The sequence below is a fragment of the Galeopterus variegatus genome, unplaced genomic scaffold (genome assembly GCF_000696425.1).
Source record: "Galeopterus variegatus unplaced genomic scaffold, G_variegatus-3.0.2 Scaffold3340, whole genome shotgun sequence".
Taxonomy (NCBI): Eukaryota; Metazoa; Chordata; class Mammalia; order Dermoptera; family Cynocephalidae; genus Galeopterus; species Galeopterus variegatus.
The window spans coordinates 275339-296435 of record NW_007729451.1 but is presented as its reverse complement, the minus strand read 5'-3'; the positions used below and the strand labels follow the sequence as shown (position 1 = coordinate 296435).

General features: G+C 35.2%; 1 pseudogene; it reads left to right on the top strand.

The window, feature by feature from the left end:
- The first annotated feature begins 10572 nt into the window (after positions 1-10572).
- On the top strand, positions 10573-16203 carry LOC103600435 (annotated as a pseudogene).
- The last annotated feature ends 4894 nt before the right edge of the window (positions 16204-21097 follow it).

Genomic DNA, 21097 nt, shown 5'->3' with positions numbered 1-21097 from the left:
ACATTTGTGCAGATGGTACAAAAAAAGCAGGAAGTAAAATAGTACCCAAATAAAATGTAAAACAGTGGCAGCAAGTTTAGGAAGAAAGAGAAAACAAAACAAAAGACAAAGTGCAAATACTTATATTTTCTAAAATTATGAAATGTCTTTTTAGGCTGATTTATCTTCTTACCTATCACCCTCACTGATACTCTGCTTTTTAATTCTTATAACTCTTGATATAGAAAATTTCACAGATTGATTAATATAGTTCAGTAGTTGTATTTAAATGGACTTTTATCTAGGAGGGCCTTCTACAAATGGCTCAAAAAATAGACATTTAAGGAGTCACAGGGGGCATATCGTGAAAGTAAGCTTGATTAGGCAATTCTTTCAGTGTCCTTCGAATTACACATTGATGGATAGCAGAGCTCCCTGAGATCTTCCTATTTTTAGAAACCTCAAAGACCAATGAAGCTGGTGGAAGATAGAAGACTGATAATTCCAATCATCTACCCTAACAGAACATGGTTTATGTGGATAAAATTATGTGAAGAGTGGACTCTAGTTTTGAATTATTTAAGACAGGAAAGACAGGAAAATAGTCTACTCATAAGAAAAGCAAAGAACTCTTGAGTTGAGCCCTGTTGGTTGTAAGCAACAGATTTTTCAGACTACACTAACTAGTAAACATGTGATATAAAAATACAGATCACATCAGGACATACAAAGTCACAATTTCAGTTGTGAACAGGAATCATTGTATTGTTGGACCTCATAGAAACTAGAACTTGAAAGTCATTCAGGGCCTTAATAAACTCTGGAAATGGAATCTGTCTTTTTCTCAATAGCTACAGTTCAATTCATTGTTTCTTAAGCTGATTTCCCAAGAATACTGTCCCCTTTTTGTGCCAGTTATCCAACTGAGATAGTATGTGCTCAGTTTCCCTGGGTTCAGGTGTCAGGGCATGCCTCTGGATTTCAAGCCACTCCCCAAGGTCTCAAGCCCCTCCTCTAGGCCCTTCCCTAGAGAAGAATTTACTGTTGCTTGTTAGACCTATTTTTGACACCAGCACTGGGAAACTGAGACCAAAAGGGCTGGCTTAAGCAAATCCAGTGGCTGGGCATGCTCCGTAGAGAAGGGTTATAGAACCCTGGTAGCTGAGCATGCTCAGTAAAGTGGAATTTATCTTTTGTATGACCTTCCACTAGATATGCTAAAGAGCACAGAATATTCTTGAATATGTCTGGTGCATGTGATTGAATCTAGCCAATGAATGAACATGCTCTAAAAAGAGACCAACTCAGCATGTGCAAAACTATGTTACATAACAGGGAACAAGCCCCTTAGTTAAATATTCATTAGATAGTATGAATATGTACTAGATATCAAAACTATGAAAGTGGAATCCCAGTAGGAGGCAGGGTTGTTGCTCACTTTCCTGGGGTCAACCCACACTTCACCGATTAAGGTGTGTATGCTTTACTTTTGGGTTAAAGTTAGCAGGCTGCTGCTCACTCTCTTGAGACAGCCTGCACTTTGTACTAAACTTTAAATATGTATTTCTTACTTTGGGTTAAACTTGGTGAGGTCCCTGCTCTGTTCTGGAGCTAGGCCATACTTTCTCTGTGAAATCTGCATCTCTTACTCATTACATTAAACCTGTTCTCACTTTCCACCGTGACTCTGCTCTTGAATTCTCTCCTGCGAGAAATCCTCCTTGGACTCAAGAACCTGGCAAGAGGAGAGGGTGGGTTGAGGCCAACTATCGGTCCTCCCAGATCCTCTCCTCTGACATCAAAATTGGATTTTCTCAATAGTTCTCAGATTCAATTCCTAAAATAGAATGTTACCGGTCTGACCAATTATCAATGTTCTATTTCAGCCAGAATTTCTTATCAGCTAGCACTTAGGTTACTAATGTAATCTTTGATTTTTTGCCCTGCCTCCATATTTATTTCCTCAAGTCATCAAATAACAAAGCTGTACATTTCCAGGTTTTTTTAAGTACTGGAGATGAAGCATAAGGTTAGAAAACTAAGATCCCTGCTATGATTGAATTTATTAACTAAAAGTAGGAGACCAACAATTACCAAAGTAAACAAATACAGAAAAAATAATAATAATTATTTAACAAGTAGTGGTAAGAACTAGAATATGTTAGAGGGATTGCTTAGCTACTTCTAATTGGGTGATCAGAAGCCAGAGAAGCTGAAACATAGTGAGGAGGCAGGAACATTGCTAGAGATAACGTCATAAAGATAGGCAGGGTCCAGATCATAAAGCTGGCTTTAAGTACTTGTCAGAAAGTAATTCCCCAGTCCAATGCTTCCTCATCTCTTCAGTGATATTTTCAATCTTGTCTTTTATTCACTCATTCAAAACTGTTTGTTGAATTAGTGTCAATCATTGTTCTAGGCTCAGTGACTACAGCCTTAAAAAAAAAAAAAAAAAAAAAAAACAGAGAAAAATCCCTGCCCTCATGGAGTTTGTATTCTGGTAGTTAAAAAGAGACAATAACCAATATATAAGCAAAATAAACAATTACTACTTCTATTTTTGCCTACTCTCAGAGTAAATACCTTTTATCCTCTATTCACTATAAACTCCTCAAGATCATAGACTGTATCTTTGTTATATATTCACCCACAGACTGGTTGCATATGTCTTATATGTGGAGGCAGAATAGAATACTGGGAGTGGCCGTACAGCAGAATCTGTCTTTTTCTCAATAGCTACAGTTCAATTCATTGTTTCTTAAGCTGATTTCCCAAGAATACTGTCCCCTTTTTGTGCCAGTTATCCAACTGAGATAGTATGTGCTCAGTTTCCCTGGGTTCAGGTGTCAGGGCATGCCTCTGGATTTCAAGCCACTCCCCAAGGTCTCAAGCCCCTCCTCTAGGCCCTTCCCTAGAGAAGAATTTACTGTTGCTTGTTAGACCTATTTTTGACACCAGCACTGGGAAACTGAGACCAAAAGGGCTGGCTTAAGCAAATCCAGTGGCTGGGCATGCTCCGTAGAGAAGGGTTCAACACTGAGGGTTGCGATCCCGTTGCCGGTCACAAAAAAAAAAAATAAAAGAAAGAATACTGGGAGAAACTCCACATTTAGATACATAATGCCTTTCATCTGGTCATAACTCTGCTCTAGCTAGCTATTTGTCTTAGAACCAGTCTTTTTATATCTTTGAACTTTAGTTTTCTCATCTTTAAAGCAAAAGTAATAATCTATTTGTATCTAAATTATGTTTCTGTGAAAATTGAATAAATGTGCCTCAAAGTTCCTTATGAACTTAAAAAGTATGTATCTTATTATAATAAATGCTTATTGAAATGCATTGATAAAATTGTATTCACTGTGGTTAAGTCTGTCATTTTTTCAGAATCATTTTGAATATGATGTTAGTTTCAGTTTGCTGCTTATTAAATGAAAGAGCAGTCTAATTGTTCTCAACAATTTCTATTCCATATAACCCTAGTGAAATCTACTTTGTATCATGTTTCATAAGATCAGACAAAATAAAATGTTAAGCACAGAAGTTTCAAGAGTAGAAAATTACTTTTTATGCCTTTTGGGAGGATGTCTAAATGAGAAAATGTACTTCCATTTAAAAATGGATGGATTTTTTTCTGTAAGATGATGATAACTCCAAACTTGAGTGAAGTCAGGGTCAGAGTTTTTTGGAAATTGAATACTGCTGGCTGATAGTGAACCATCAGAATGAAGGACATAGACATTCCCTCTTGGTGGTGTTGTATTGTGGAAGGGCTATTGGAAATTATATCTAAGTTACTCGGAAGCAATATTACAGTAAATTTTAATAAATCCAGGCAGAAGAGCCAAGTAATATCACACATGTGAATACCAGTTAATATTTAGATAGAAATTGTTCAGAAGCAAAACTTGAAAACTATGACAATGACTTAAATCAGGAAATAGAACATAAACTTAACAACTAGAGAATTATTACCTTTAAAATAAAAAGTACCAAAAAAACCCACAAAACATTATTATGAGTAAAAAGCTCTTTTTCTAAGACAAAGGCATTGAAGAGTTTAAGAAAAATTGTTGTGATCAAACAATCTGATTAATCATATTGTATTGTTAAAAAGTATATTTTTTGTTCTTTTTAAAAAATGTTTTCTTTTAGAAACTCTGGTGTTTCTTATATGGAAGAGAAAGAAAGGCTTACTAGTGATTTACAAGAATTTTAATGCAAGCAAGCAAATACCAATAGAAAAAACTCAGCAGTTACATTTTAGGCACCTTAACTTAAGAGTAATGACATTTCCAAGCTTTTCTTAAATACTACTAATAATATTTGTGGAGTATTTAACTGCATGTTTCCTCAAAACAATGGAAGTTGAAAATACTTCCTTGAAAATTATTATTAAGAGAAATTATTATATTGAATCATTTTACCTCTTCCCTGACACTGAAATCATGTAATAAGGTAGAAGCATAAGAAAACACATTAAGAGTAAAACAATTTTCAGTGTTAGTATACAATCCACTTGAGGATGCATTTATTTATTACCTACATTAAGAAACAAAACCCTGGGATTTGATATATATTTTCATAAAAAAAAAATAGACACCGAGCTAGACAGATATTTTACTTTTTAAAATAAGTATAACTTTTATCACCATTATCTAGTATTTGTCAAATTCCCAATATATTTTACATTTTAGACTCTCTATATATGTGTGCATGTGTATATGTGAAGGTAGTTCTAGAAGTTCATGGAAATATTTATATTGTCTTTTTTATCATGATATGGCTGCTTATACACATCTGTAGAGTATTGATATTAATAACAGTGTACAATACGTGATGCTCAAACCAGGATGGTTAGCATATTCAACATTATACAATGTAATCATTTTTTGTGGCCCTTTACCAATTCCTCCATTACTCCCCCTCCCCATTCCCCTTTCTCACCTCCGGTAACCTCAATTCTGTTCTCACCTTTTGAAAGTTCAATTTATTATTGTGATGGTTTTATCTTTATTTTTCTTCTTTTTAAAATTTGTTTATTTTTTTAATCCCATTTATGAGTAAGGACATTTGGTATTTCACTTTCTCTGTCTGGCTTATTGCACTTAACACGATTTCCTCTAAGTTCAGCCATGTTGCTCTGAGTGGCAGTATTTCACTCATGCTTATGGTGGAGTAGTGTTCCACAGTGTATACATACCACATTTTCTTTATCCAGTCATCCGATGATGGATATTTAGGTTGGTTCCAACTCTTGGCTATTGTAAATAGAGCTCTGATGAACATGGGGGTGCAGGTATCCCTTCAACATGAAGATTTCCATTCCTTTGGGTATACACCCATCAATGAAATTGTTGGATTGTATGGCAGTTATATCTGTAGTTGTTGAGGAAAGTCTATACTGATTTTCATAATGGCTGAACCAATTTATAGTCCCACCCAGAGAGTAGGAGGTTTCCCCTTTCTTTGCATGTTGCCAGCATGTGTTACTCTCTGTCTTTTTGGTAATAGCCAGTCTAACTGGGGTGAGATGACATCTCAATGTGGTTTTGATTTGCATTTCCCTCATGATCAGTGATGTTAAGCATTTTTTGCTATATCTGTTGGCCATTTGGGTGTCTTTCTTTGAGAAATGCTTCTTTGCCCATTATGTAATTGGGTTATTTGTATTTTTACTAAGTTGTCTGAGTTCCTTGTATATTCTGGATGTTAATTCCTTGTCTGATGCACAACTTGGAAATATTGTATATCTCCCATTCTGTAGGTTTTCTCACTCTATTGTTTCTTTTGCTGTGCAGAAGCTTTTTAGTTTGATATAATCTGATTTTTTCTTCTGTTGCCCGTGCTTTTGATATCATATTCATAATGTCTTTGCCCAGTTCTACTTCCTGAAGTGTCTCTCCTATGTTTTCTTTAGGAGTTTTACAGTTTCAGGTTCTATATTTAAATTTTTAATCCATTTTGAGTTGATTTTGATATATGGCAAGAGGTACAGGTTTAGCTTAATTATTCAATATATGAATGTCCAGTTTTCCCAACACCATTTATTGAAGAGGCAGTTGTTTACCCAATGTTTTTATTGCCTTTGTTAAAGATCAGTTGGCTGTAAGTTTGCAAATTGATTTTTGGGTTCTCTATTCTGTTCCATTGATACAGATGTTTATTTTTATGCCAGTACCATGTTGTTTTGGTTACTAAAGCTTTATAGTATAATTTGAAGTCAAGTAGTGTTATGCCTCTGGCTTTATTTTATTTGCTTAGTATTTCTTTGGCTATTTGTGGTCTTTTGTTGTTCCATATGTGTTAAGATTTTTTTTTTTTCCTATTTCTGTGAAGAATGTCTTTGGTATTTGGGTGAGAATTGCATGAATCTATAGGTAATTTTCAGTAGTATGGACATTATCACATTGTTAATTCTTTTAATCCAAGAACATGGAAGATTTTTTTTTAACTTTTTGTGTCTTGTTTAATTTCTTTGAACAGTGATTTGTACTTCTTGTTGTAGAGATCTTTCACCCCCTTGGTTAAATTTATTGCTAGGTATTTTTTTTTTCCAGTGACCATTGTAAATGGGCTTGCTTTCTTGATTTCTTTTGCTGCCAGTTTGTTATTGAAGTATAAAAATGGTACTGATTTGTTTGTGTTGGTTTTGTATCTTGCAACTTTACTGAAATCATTTATTCATTTATCAACTCTGAGAGTCTTTTTGTATAGGCTTTAGGTTATACTATATATAGGATCATGTCATCTACAAACAGAGACTATTCAATATACTCTTTTCCAATCTGGAAGCCCTTTATTTCTTTCTCTTGCCAGATTTCTCTGGCTAGTACCTCCAATAGTATGTTAAATAGGAGTGGTGAGAGTGGACATCCTTGTCTTGTTCCTGTTCATAAGAGAAAAGCTTCCCGATTCAGGATGATATTGGCAGTGGGTTTGTTATATATGGATTTATTGTGTTGAGTTACTTTCCTTCTATTCCTAATTTGTTGAATCTTTATCATGAAGGAACATTGAATTTTGTCATTTTTTTTTCTGTATCTGTTGAGATAACCATATGGTTTTTGTCCTTGATTTTGCTGCTGTGCTGTAATATATTTATTGACTTGTGCGTGTTAAACCATCCTTGCATCCTTGGGATGAGTCCCACTTGATTGTGGTGTATAATTTTTTTGATGTGTTTCTGTATTCTATTTCCTAATATTTTATTTTGAATTTTTATGTTTATGTTCATCAAAGATATTGACCTATAGTTTTCATTTTTCATTGCATCTTTGTCTGGTCTTGGTACCAAGGTGATGCTAGCCTCATAGAATGAGTTTGGGAGAATGGCATCTATTTCAATTTTTTAGAATATTTTGAAGAAAGTGGGTATTAATTCCTCTTTAGAGGTTTGTTAGAATTCAGCAGTAAAGCCATCTGGTCCTGGACTTTTCTTTGTTGGGAGGTTGCCAGTTACTGCTTCCATTTCATTGCCTGTTATTGGTTTGTTCCTGTTTTCTATTTCTTCTCGGTCCAGTCTGGTAGTTTGTTTGTGTCAAACAATTTATTCATTTCCTCCAGGTTTTCAAATTTATTAATGTATAGTTGTTTTTAATAGTCTCTAATGATTCTTTGTATTTCTGTGGTGTCAGTTGTAATGTCCCCTTTTACATTTCCAATTTTTATTTGGGTCTTCTCTTTCATTTATTATTTGTTGTTGTTAGTCTAGTTAATGGTTTGTCTAGTTTATCTTCTCAAAAAACAACTTTTGTTTCATTGATCTTTTGTATCAGTTTTTGTTTTCTGCTATGCTTAGTTCTGCTCTGATTTTAATTATTTCTTTCCATTTTCTAATTTTGGGATGGATTGTTCTTGTTTTTCTAGTTCTTTGATGTATAGCATTAGGTTATTTATTTGGAATCTTTCTATTATTTTGATGTATGCATTTATTGTAATAAACTTTCCTCTTAGTACAGCTTTTGCAGTGTCCCACATGTTTTGGTATGATATGTCTTTACCTTCATTACTTTTGAGAGATTTTTTTTGATTTTCAGTTTAATTTCTTCTTTGACCCATAAGTTGTTCAGGAGCATGTTGTTTAATTTCCATGTGTTTGTATAGTTTCCAGAGTTTCACTTGATATTGTTTTCTAGTTTTAATCTGTTGTGGTCTGAGAAGATACTTGAAATGATTTCAATATTTTTAAATTTGTTGAGGTTTGACTTGTGACCTATCAGATGGTCTATTCTGGAGAATGTTCCGTGTGCTGATGAGAAGAATATATATTCTGTAGTTGTTTGGTGAAATGTTCTGTAGAAACCTGTCAAGTCCAATTTGTCTAATGTGTGGTTTAAATCCTGTGTTTCTCTGTTGCTTTGTTGCCTGGATTATCTGTTTAATGTTGAAAGTGGAATGTTAAGGTCCCCAACTATTATTGTATTTGAATCTATGTCTTTCCTTAGGTCTAACAGTATTTGCTTTATATATCGGGGTGCTCCAATGTTGGGTGAATACATATTTATTATTGTTACGTCTTCTTGCTTGATAGATCCCTTTATCATTATATAGTGGCCTTCTTTGTCTCATTTTATTGTTTTTGGTTTTAAATTTATTTTATCTAATATAAAAATAGCTACACTTGTTTATTTTTTTTATTTCCATTTACATGGTATAACTTTTTCCATCCTTTCACTTAGTCTGTGTGTGTCTTTATGGATGAAGTAAATCTCTAATAGACAGTATGTAGTTTGATCTAGCTTTTTAATCCAGTCATCCAAGTCTGTATTTTTTGAGTGGAGAATTTAGTGCATTTATACTTAGGATTCTTATGGAAAACTATTGTTTTACTCCTGGCATTTTATTGATTTTCATTTGGATATTTTCAATATCTTTACATTCTTCCCCTTTTATTGTTTGTCTTTGGTGTTTGTTGGTTTTTGCAAGTGGCAAGCTATAGTTTCCTTCTTGTTCTCATTTGTACTTTTGTTCCACCATGATTTTTTTTTATTTTTCTTTTTGTGTATTCATGGTAGCAATTATCATTTTTTGGATTCCAGATGCAGGACTCCCTTGAGGATTTTTTGTGGGTCTGGTCATGTGTGGTGAACTCTCATAGTTTTTGTTTGTCTGGGAAATGGACTATCTCTTCTTCATTTCTGAAGAATATATTATTATCATTATATTATCCTTGCCTGGAAGTTGTTTTTCTATTAGCATTTTGAACATATTCTCCCATTCTCTTCTGGCTTGTAAAGTTTCTGTTGAGAAGACTGCTGTTAGTCTGATGGGGATTCCCTCATAGGTGACTTGATACTATTCTCTTGCTATTTTAAAATTTTTCTCCTTGCCTTTGAGTTTTTTTCTGTTTGACTATAATGTGCCTTGGAGAAGACCTTTTCAGATTAAATCTGTTTGTGGATCTTTGGGCCTCCTGAATCTGTAGGTCTGTGTCTCTCCCATTCTTGGGATGTTTTCTGCTTTTATTTCACTGAATATGTTCTCAGTGCCTTTTCCTTTCTCCTCCTGTTCAGGAATACCCATGATTTAGATGTTTGTGTGCTTAAGGTTATCTGTTCTCCTTCTTAGATTTTCTACATTTTTAAAAATTCTTTTTTTCTTTCTTTCTTTCTTTCTTTCTTTTTTATTTTTTTTCCTCACCTGAGTTATTTCGAAGAGACTATCTTCAAGATCAGAAATTCTTTCATCTTTTTGCTCTAACCTGCTAATTAAGCTCTTGGTTTTGTTCTTTATTTCATTGAATGAATCATTCAGTTCCAGGAGTTCTGCCACATTCTTTTTTTAAGGTATTAATCTATTTGTAGATTTCCTCCTTCATATCCCTGATACTTTTTCTCATTTCATTGAGTTGTCTAACTGAGTCTTCTTGTATCTCATTGATTTTCCTTAAGACTGTTGCTCAGAATTTCCTTTCAGTCATTTCATGGGTTACCTACTCTATGGGGTCTGGTAATTAAGAATTATTGTATTACTTTGGTGGTGTCATATTTTCTTTTTTTTTTTTTTTTCCTATTTCTAGTATCTCTATTTGATGTCTGGTCATCTGGCCTGGTAATTAAGAATTATTGTATTACTTTGGTGGTGTCATATTTTCTTTTTTTTTTTTTTTTTCCTATTTCTAGTATCTCTATTTGATGTCTGGTCATCTGGCAGAGCAGTTCCTTCTTCCATTGCTCCCTTCTCTGGACTACACTGGTGACCCTTCTTGTGTCAATGCAGTCAAGTGGTCAGCTGTCCACTTGCAGAGTGGCTGTGGCTGCCACTGTGGTGGCAGGTTGCCCTTGCAGCAGTGGTGATAGCAGAGGTGGCTTTGATGGGCTGCACACGTAGCAGCTGTGGTTCCCATGGCGGTGTGGTCCTCGCGTGATGATGGTGGCTGCCTGGAAGCACCAGTGCTGGTGACAATTGCTCCAGTGGCAGTTACAGCAGCTGCCTGCTCAGCTGCTATAGAGTCTGCAGTGACAATGGGGTTAATTTGCATTAGCATCTGCAATGGCAGCAGCTGCAACTGCCTCCATGGCATCTGTGGTGTCCTTGGCAGCAGTGGGGTTACCTTGTGTTTGCAGCAACGGTGGTGGTAGTCCACACTCACATATGTGGAGTCCTGCTGCTGTGAAGGCAGCTGTTCTGTGGTGGGCGGCAGTTCTGGGACCAGACAATGGCTTCAGCAACTGTGGTATCAGTGGGGGTGGGCCAGTTTCGATCTTCTGCAGGGGGACCTCAACTTGGGCACTTCAGGTATCACCTGCGGTTGACGTTAGTGTCCCTCCCAAGAGCCAAAGATAAGGTCTTGTGCACAAAGGCTTGAGACTCCCATGTCAGGCTCCCAATTCCCTTCTTGGAACTTCTTGGCCTGGAGTCCTGTTTTCTTCCCATTTGTGTGGCCCTGTGTCCAGCTCTAGCTATGTCTGGGGTTCTCAGATCACCCTCCAACTCTCCATCAGCCTGTATTATCTCTTAATTCTTTTTTTTTCTGCAAAAATTTTGAAGTACCCTTGTGTGTGTGTGTATGTGTGTAGTCTCCACACACGTACACACACACACACACACACACACACACTCACTAACATATACATTTATAGTATGGTGAAAGTAAAATGCTAATTCTGCCTTGAAGGCCTGATTTGCATAGCTGTCCAAAAATATCATTTATTTCTAAACATGCTAATTTTTGGAGTTTTGAAAGAAAGTTAATGACAAATGCAGAGAAATACAGTTCATCACGGCACCATTTCAGAGCTGTGCCAGTGGGAATTATAATGACAAAATATTCTGTTTTCCATAATGTTAATATATCATTTATTCTGACAACTATATAGATACTCTGTACATCATTAATATTTTGCTTCTTTTATTCAAATTATAAGAAAGAATTTTGCAATATATACCATTTATTGCAATGGAATGTATGTTGCTGGGATAACAGAAAGAAGTGGCCAACATCAAAGACTTAAAAAAGAAGCAGCAGCAGCAAAATGAGTGTCTTGAATATATAACTGTGGCATTAATTAATTAATCTTTTTATAATGTTTTGTTGTGTGTATATTTTATGTTAGTCACACTGCCACATCCTAAGCAGAAATTTAATGTGAAACGCAAGACTTTATAGTATGGTAACCAAAAGCTTTAAATTTTTACTATGATTTGTATTTGAATTCAAAATACATAGTATTTGGGTCACTTTGTAATTATCACTTAAGTTGGAATAATTATATCTAACTCATAAGAGTGTTAGGATCATTGAAGAACGTGATGTTTATAAAGAACTTGGTGCAGTGTCCAGCACGTAAGTAGTCAATAAACAGTACTATTTGGGGCATTGTTATTTAGAAATGAATTTTACCTTCCAGAAGTTTACAGCTTGGTCAATCAACCATACCTGTGCTATGTGTAGAGCATAAGAGAGAAGTGAACAAAGGTTCAAGGAAAGTCTATAGGAGAGAAATGCCGTTCATCACAGCTCTGTTTCACAGCTGTGACACTGGGCACTTTAATAAACGTATAACCCCAAGCACACCCGTGGTTTTTCAACGTTGTGCTCCCAGTCAATGCAGGATAATTTGCCTTCAGCTTACCTGGTGTTATTTGGCTATGTAAACTTCAGAGTCATTTTAAAAATTGCATCTAAGTTTTTTTAAACTGTACAATATTACATCTAAAACAAAACTACATATTTAAAATTTTATTTTAAATACATTCCTATTGATAAGCTGATATTTTACTATATAATTATAAAGTAGAGAAATGCATTTGGAACCCTCATTATTTGCCAAAGTCCCTCAGTACAGTGTGTATAGAACACAGATTTCCTATTTTATAGCCAGGTCGTGATTCTTAGCAATCCACTATACAGGCAGTTTGTTTCATTTGTTGTTTATTCCAGCTTTTAATGCAAATCCTAGATCCATTGGTCTTTCATTGTATAAACATGTGAAATCTTTGGGGGGGATCAGTTCCAGACAACACTTTTTTATGTGTTACTTATAGAGCAAGGCTTCCTATTTTCCAATTGGTTTGGACATAAAAGTTGAGAAATAAGAGAAAGTGTTATGTCAAGAATAGTGGTGATACCTTTCTCAGGTTGGCAGTCACCCCTGACCCCCTACCGCTGACAGGAGAATGCTTTCAGACAGATGAATCCCCAGGGACACTCAGCAAAGTAGCTATAAGGGATGCATTATGGACATCTTCCACTTTGTGAGGAGGGGAAAATGCTGAAGAGCTCAAGGAGAAAAAAGAGTATGCAGAGAAATGGAATTAAAATGACTGACATTATCTAGCCAACTGAGGAAAATTACAGGTTAGTCAAATAGATAACGATTTACTGCCCGAGTTTCTAAATATTTGTGATTGAGAATCAGAAAATGCATTGTGAGGTTGCCTATAGTCAGGCTCAGCCACACGTCTTTATGTGGGAGGGAGTAATCTAGCCTGTGGGTTCAACCTTCACGAACATTTTTATCCAAAGAGGAAATCAGTTTAAGATGAATATCTACTTCTGCTCTTGAGAGCAGGATTGCCAAAAACAAAATGAAAGAAAACAAAACAGGATGTTCAGGTACATTTAAATTTCAGATAAACATTGAATACTTTTTTACTATATATATGTATATCCCAAATATTACATGGGCTATGCCTATGCTAAAGTATGCAGAAGGCATATTCATACTAAAAGCCTAAAAATTATTCATTATTTATTTGACATTCAAATTGTACTGCCTTGCATTTTTATTTATAAAACTGGCAAGTTTATTTAGGACAGTACGTCTTCCTGTTTAATGTGTACGGAAAAATGATAGACATTCTTCCCTCTGCTTGGTGATTACCTCAGTTTGTTAGTGCTGTAACAAAACACCTGAGAGTGAGTAATTTATAAACAATGGGTATTTATTTTCTCACAGTTCTGGAGGCTGGGAAGTCCAAGATCAAGGCACTTGCAGATTAAGTGTCTTGTGAGGGCTTGCTGTCTGCCTCAAAGATGGTGCCTTGGACACTGTGTCCTCACATGGTAGAAGGGACACAAGAGCAAAAGTGCAAAAGGAGTGAGCAGCACCCTTCCACCTTTTTTATAAAGTTGTTAATCCCATTCATGTGAATGCAGCCCTCAGAACTAATCACCTCCCCAAAAGTCCCACCTTCCACTACCATCACCTTGGTGATTAGGTCTTAACGTGTGAATTATGAAGGTGCACATACATTCAAACCACAGCAGTGATAATAGGAGGTCGGAAGGTAACTGATGGAATCCATTTGAGCCTATGTCACCCTAAAATACCTAGACGAGCCACACTCTTTTCCTGCAATAACTACTTTTCTTAATTACCAGCCTCCCAGGCTTTAGTAGAATAATAGTTATTTTCATTCACTAAAATCGAAAGTAATAATTCTTACAATTTTGTTTTTTATTGTGTATTAACAATTTATGATTTTTCAATTTATGAAGTACAAATACAGTATGGAGTAATTGAATCAAGCTAGATAACATATTCCTCACCTCAAATACTTAACATTTTTTGTGATGAGAACATTTAAAATTTACTCCAAACAATTCTGAAATGTACATTACTCTATTAACTATATTCACCATGCTGTGTGATAGAACAACAACAAAAAATATTCCTCCCGTCTAACTGACAGTTTGTACCCTTTGACCATCATTGCCCCGTTCTCCCCACCTGCTCTGTGGACAATACTATACTCTCTACTGTGAGTTTGTTTTAGTTTCTACCTATCTAAAGTGAGGACATGTGGTTTTTGTCTTTCTTGCCAGGCTTATTTCACTTAAGATAATGTTCTCCGGTTCCCTTTATGTTGTCACAAATTATGTGATTTTCTTCTGTTTTAAGGCCAAATGGTATCCTCTTACATTTTCTCTATCCATTCATCTGTTGATAGACACAGGTTAATCACATAGTTTGGCTGTTGTGAATAGTGCTCCAGTGAACATGGGAGTGCAGGCATCTCTTCGCCAACAGGTTTCCTATGTTTTGGGTAAATATCCAGAAGTGGAATTGCTAGATTCTATAGTAATTCTATTTTTAGTTCTTTGAGGAATCTCTATCCAGTTCTCCATAATGGCTGTACTAATTTATAGTCCCTCCAAAGAGTTAAAAATGCTCCTTTTTCTCTGCATCCTCACTAACTGACTTTTTGATAACAGCCATTCTGACGGCATGCGATGATATCACGGTGTTTTAATTTGCATTCCTCTAATTATTAGCAATGTTGAGCTTTTTTTCAAAAGTTGGCCATTTGTATGTATTCTTTTGAGAAATGTCTATTTGGGTCATTTTTAATTGTTTTTGTTTGTTTGTTTATTTGTTTTGGTATAAACTTTTTGAGCTCCTTGTAATATTTTGGATACTAACCCCTTATCAAATATATGGCTTGCAAATATTTTCTCCCAGTCCATAGGTTGTCTCTGAACACTATTAATTGTTTCCTTTGCGTGCAGAAGCTTATTAATTTGATGTAAATCTATTTGTCTATTTTTTTTTCTTTTGTTGCCTGCATTTTGGGGGTGCAATTCAAAAAATCATTTCCCAGACCAATGTCATGTAATTTTTTTCCCTACATTTTCTTCTAGTAGTTTTACAGTTTCTAGTCTCACATTTAAGTCTTTAATCCACTTTGAGTTGATCTTGGTAAATGGCTTGAGATAAGAGTTCAATTTCGTTCTGCTTGTGGATCTCCTATTGAAGAAACTATCCTTTTCCTATTGCATATTCATGGCACCTTTGTCAAAATCAATCCACCATACGTGCATAGGTTCATTTCTGGGTTCTCTATTATTACAATTTTGAACACTAACTTTACGGAAGTGATGAGCCAGCACTCACAGTAGCTGTCGCACCTCAAAGCCAAGTCCCTTCTCATGGTTCATTTCTGAGCACCATGGGCTCCACAGTGTGCACAGATGAATGATGCAATGGCAGAGTTAGCTGAAGAACACCCTCAAGTTTCATTTGTGAAGTTGGAAGCTGAAGCTTCTCCTGAGTCTCTGAAAAAATACAAAATTAGTTCTTTTCCTACCTTTGTTTTTCAAGAATTTTCAGAAATCAGTCAGTTAGATGGTGCACATGCCTCAGAGTTGATGAAAAAAGTTCAGCAACACGCATCTAGTGGCTCCTTCCCCCCAGCACTAATGACCACCTTAAAGAAGATCTCAACCTTCACCTGAAGAAATCAACTCATGCTGCCATTTGCATGATGTTTATGAAAGGAACTCCTCAAGAACCACACTATGGCTTCAGCAAGCAGATGGTGGAAATTCCTCACAAACAGAATATTCTATTTATCAGTTTTGATATCTTCTCAGATGAAGAAGCAGCTCTATGTTATAAGCTCTGGGGAGCTTATAGAGGATAACAATATAACTAAGGAACTATAAGCATCAGAAGAAGGGGATATAATTTGCCCCAGTGTTCCCAAATTACAGGAAAGTCTCAAAGTGCTGACAAATAAAGCTTCTGTGATGATCTTTACAAAAGGAAAGAAAGTGAAATGTGGATTCAGCACACAAATTCTGGAAATACTAAAAGTAGTGGTGTTGAATATGAAACATTTGATATATTGGAGGATAAAGAAGTTGGGCAAGGATTAAAAGCTTACACAAATTGGCCAACATACCCTCAGCTATATGTAAAAGGGGAGCTTGCTGGAGGATTGGATGTTGTTAAGGAACTGAAAGTAAATGGTGAGTTGCTGCCCATACTGAGAGGATAAAATTAATAAGTGGTAAACTTCGTGCTCCACTATTGCAAGTAATATTTTTTTCACTTTTATTCTTATTTTTATTTATTTTATTTTATTTTATTTTACTTTATTTTAACTTCTCAGTATACATTGTAGTTGATTTTCATGTCCTTTTTCCCATTCCTCTTTATCCCCTCCCCCTCTCTTCCCTGCCCCCCCCAACTACATCATATCTGTTCTGTTATCTTAGCAAGTTTGAGGAATTGTTGTGATTGCTGTGTCTTCTTTTCTCCCCATCATTCGTTTGTATATTTATTTATTTATTTATAGCTCTCATAAATAAGTGAGAACATGGTATTTTTCTTTCTGTGCCTGACTTGTTTCACTTAATATAATTTTCTCTAAGTCCAACCATGATGTTGCAAAGGTAGTATTTCATTCTTTTTATAGCACAGTAGTATTCCGTTGTGTAGATATACCACAGTTTCTGTATCCACTCATCTGATGATGGACATTTGGGCTGGTTCCAACTCTTAGCTATTGGAAATAGTGATACAATAAACATGAGAGTACAGGTATCCCTTTGGCATGATGATTTATATTCCTCTATATATAGTCCCAGTAGTGGAATAGCTGGGTCATATGGTAGTTCTATCTGTAATTGTGTGAGGAAACTCCATACCATTTTCCATAAAGGCTGCACCAGTTTGCAGTCCAACCAACAGTGTATGAGATTTCCTTTTTCTCTGCAGTCTCAATGGCATTTATCATTCTGGTTTTTTTGGATATTAGCCATCCTAATTGGAATGAGATGGTATCTTAAAGTGGTTTTCTTTTGCATTACCTCAATGCTGAGTGATTTTGAGCATTTTTTCATGTATCTGTTGTCCATTCATATATCTTCCCTTGAGAAATGCCTATTAAGGTCCTTTGCCCCTTTTTTAATTGGTGCTCCTTTGCCTATTTTTTAATTTGATTTTTTTTTTTTTTTGCTGTAAAGTTTTTGAGTTCCTTGTATATTCTGGATATTAATCCTTTGTCAGGTGTATAGTTTGCAAATAATTTGTCCCACTCTATTCATTGTCTTTTCACTCTGTTGATTGTTACTTTTGCTGTGCAGAAGCTTTTTATTTTGATATAATCCCATTCAATTATTTCTCCTTTGTTTGCCTGTGCTTTTGGGGTCACATTCATGAAGTCTGTACCCACTCCTACTTGCTGGCATGTTTCCCCTGTGTTTTCTTAAAGGAGTTATATTGTTTTAGGATGTATATTTAATTCTTTAATCCATTTTGGGTTGATTTTGGTATATGGTGAGAGGTATAGGCCTAGTTTCATTCTCCTATATATATGAATATCCAGTTTTCCCAGCACCATTTGCTGAAGAGGCAGTCTCTTCCCTAGTGTGTAGACTTGGTGCCTTTGTCAAAGGTCAGATGGCTGTAGGTGTATGGGTTTACTTCTCAGTTCTCTATTCTATTCAATTCATCAGTGTGTCTGTTTTTATGCCAGAACTGGGCTGTTTTGATTATTATAGCTTTGTAATATAGTTTAAAGGCAGGTTTTGTTATGCCTCCAGCTTTATTTTTTTGCTCAGGATTGCTTTGGTTATTTGTGGTCTTTTGTTATTCCATATAAATGTCTGGATAGTTTTTTCCTATTTCTGAGAAAATGCCATTGCAATTTTGATGTGGATTGCATTGAATCTGTAGATTGTTTTGGGTAGTACGGACATTTTCACATTGTTAATCCTTCCAATCTAAGAGCATGGAATATCTTTCCATCTTCTTGTGTCCTCTTTAATTTCTCTCAACAGTGGTTTGTAGTTCTCCTCACAGAGATTTTTCACATCTGTGATTAACCTTATTCCTAAGTATTTTATTTTTTTTGGTGGCTATTGTAAATGGGCTAGCTTTCTTGATTTCTCTTTCCGCGTGTTCATTGCTGGAGTATAAAAATGCGATTGACTTTTGTGTGTTGATTTTGTATCTTGCAACTTGCTGAAATTATTCATCAACTTTAAGAAGTTTTTTGTAGAGGTTTTAGGCTGTTCAATATATAGGATCATGTCATCTGCAAACAGGGACAGTGAAATATTTAATTATTGTCGAGCAATTTGTGATTTATTCTTCAGAAGTGGACTATGAATAGAAAAATCCTTCTCACCCAGTATGCTTTCTGTATTTCACAAAGTAGTGCTAAATAAATGTATGGTATGTTTTTTCCATCAATAAACATCTTCAAATTCAATTTTAAAAATAAGTAAACACAGCATGCTAGCTGCTTTAAAGTATTTACTATTTTGCATATTTGTCCATAGCTCATTGCTGTATGAGGTAGATTTCTGATCATGATTTGTAGACAAAGAAACTAAGACTCAGAAAATTCCTGTAATTTGTCCAAAGTAACAAAGTTAGTGAGCAGAAGTCATTGTTGATGATGGTAAAGATGATAATATTAATATCAAGTACAACATTTTGAGAAACACATGTACAATACCCTGAGATTAACTATTTTGCATACATTATCTCTATTAATATTCACAGTTGTCCTATAAGGTGAGTACCAATATTACTATATAAATTTCATAAATGAGAAAACTGAAGCTTTCAGTGATTAAATGTTTCATTTTCCCCCATAGTCAGACAACTCAAATTTTGGAATCAGTATTATATACCAGGCCTGTTTTAATCTAAATACCAACCATAAATGCATGGGTTTTGGTAATTTCTGAAATACACTAACTCTGACTCTTTTACATAGCATGGATGAAGCTAGACATTGGGCAGCACTGGGGGCAATGCCATGTTTTATTCTTTTGTCTTTTCTTTAAATACCTGATATCCATCTCAGGTCGTTTGGACTTATGTCTTACTCTTCTGACATTGCAGACTGGCAGATGATCACCTATTTATGCTCAATAATTTTTGTTTTATATCATAATATATTTTATAACAACTGTATTTCTTATCCCCAAATTTTTAGTTTTGTGATTCTCTATGACATCCTCCCCATGTAAGAACAAAATAATATTTCAAAATCTACACATTGATATTTTGAATATCATTGCTTGTGTCATACACATTTGAAACAAGTAAAAGTCACATAGAATTAGGCAGAAATAGTTAAAAAGCAAAAAACCCAGAGAAATAGCAAATTGAGATGCCCAAGTGTTTTGTGATGGTAGGAGACAGGACATACAGAATCCAGGACCTTTAAATAAGGGTAGAAAAATTTATCATGCTCACTTAACCCAAAGAAGACTAAAATCCATTAAGCCATATCATATGAAAGCAATCACATGACATTTTGTAGAAAGTATTTGTAGAATCCTTGACAATTCTAGAAGATAAACACCTCCAGCATTTCATGAATTTCTAAAATGGAAAACAAGAACAGTGATTGTTAGAGGATTAAGAAAACTGTTGGCACATTTTAAACACTGAGCTCTAGATAATTTAAAAGGGAGAGACTGAAAAGTCTCTGTACGTTTTATTATTCTGATGTAAGGAAGTAAATTGTATGACTTGTAATAAAACATATAATCAAGAATAGATTAACTGTTCTAATACAGATCCTACAAAAATGCATTTGCATTGGTTATGTCAGTTATCCCCATTTTAACTTAACATGAACTATCCTTCTTACAACCCCTAAACAAGGTCAACTCTATGTATCATGTGATTGTATTTCCAGCTAGAGATGACTAGATTTCTAATACACTCTCTGGCCAGAAATAAATGTGTTCTTTCTCTGGGTTTTGAATGAAGAGGTACATAAAAAGGTGGTCAGTCAGAAGCAAAATAGAAAAAAAAAAATACAGACTGGGTAAGGGTGTACATGATTGAAGCTAATGGCCCAGTATTAGTGCATGGACCCATAAACTGCTGCCCAGCTATACCTAGATATGACAACATTTATTACCTTTGATATGTCAGAATTTCCTGAATTTCCATTATACCTATCCTCACCCTTAAAACTGCCCCATCCCCTTTACTTTTAGCTAGTTTGAGTGGATTTCTCTTTCTTGAAATTTAATAAATTATTATTCAAAGAATAATCTGCTAGTATTCTTCTCTCTTCCTCCCTCATAACAGCTACGCATGGAAACACAAACAGGAGGCAAAGTTTTCACTTACAGGCAAGTTGAAGTGAGTGTTAAATGAATGTATGATCTCCGAAGAAAAAAGAATCAGGAATTATCACTACTTTCCCCATGGATCTTTCTCTTGTTGATTGTAGTAAGCAGATCTTCAGTGCTACAATCGAAGTTACATCCAGTAAGAGAGTTGAAATCATTTCGAGGGTTTCATGATTTCCCTGTGCAGCCTTTCATCATGACTGTCATGTGAACATAAAACATTTCATATGCAAGATTATAATCATTCCAACTCTTAAAAGCCTGCTTTATTTTTTTCTCATTTTTCATCTCTTTTTCCAGAACTTACATGTTGTCAGAATGAAATTTGGAATATCCAATTAAATGGAATCTAGAGCACATCAAGTCATTGCTAGTATGCACAAGAACCGCTGTAGCTCATGTTGCACCTTGATATTAAGATGAAAACAGAATAGCTTCATTTGTAGTTGCCAATTGAGAAAATGGCATTTATAGAAACTTTGAAGAAACATTTACCAAAAATGACTCATTTGTTAATGATCTAATAAATTACATTCACTGACTTCATTGAACTCAACTCATGCAATATTAAATGAGATGGCATTTTGGGTCTCAGAAATACAGTGAGGTCTTAAATCAGCTGTAAATTATGGTTGCCCTGTGTGTGTATAAAGAGTTCAATTAAATGCATTATATCAGAAGTTGAATCTTATATTTCTGTTAGGGGAGAATTATGCAATTGCTCATGCATGTAGAGGATTTTGAAGGTTGAAGAGAGAGGACTGTGGACCTGGCCCTCCCACT